The sequence below is a fragment of the Hyaena hyaena genome, unplaced genomic scaffold (genome assembly GCF_003009895.1).
Source record: "Hyaena hyaena isolate Hyena2069 unplaced genomic scaffold, ASM300989v1 scaffold_66, whole genome shotgun sequence".
Taxonomy (NCBI): Eukaryota; Metazoa; Chordata; class Mammalia; order Carnivora; family Hyaenidae; genus Hyaena; species Hyaena hyaena.
The window spans coordinates 2,510,580-2,510,797 of NW_024080696.1; positions in this window are offsets into that span (position 1 = coordinate 2,510,580).

Below are 218 nucleotides of genomic sequence, written 5' to 3' on the forward strand. Positions count from 1 at the left end.
AAAAAAAAAAAAAAGAAAAGAAAAAAGATATGGTCCCTGTCGCTGGGAAACAGAAAGACCTCCGTTCAGGGCACAGAGGACCGTGCGCACCAAATCCCTGTGCGCCAGGTCCCTGCGCGCCAACTCGTCCCGGCCAGGCTGCGCGCGAGCACCGCTCCTTTATACTCCTGGCTCGGCTGGATCCCTGGAGGAACCGCGCGTACCTCCGCACTCCCAGC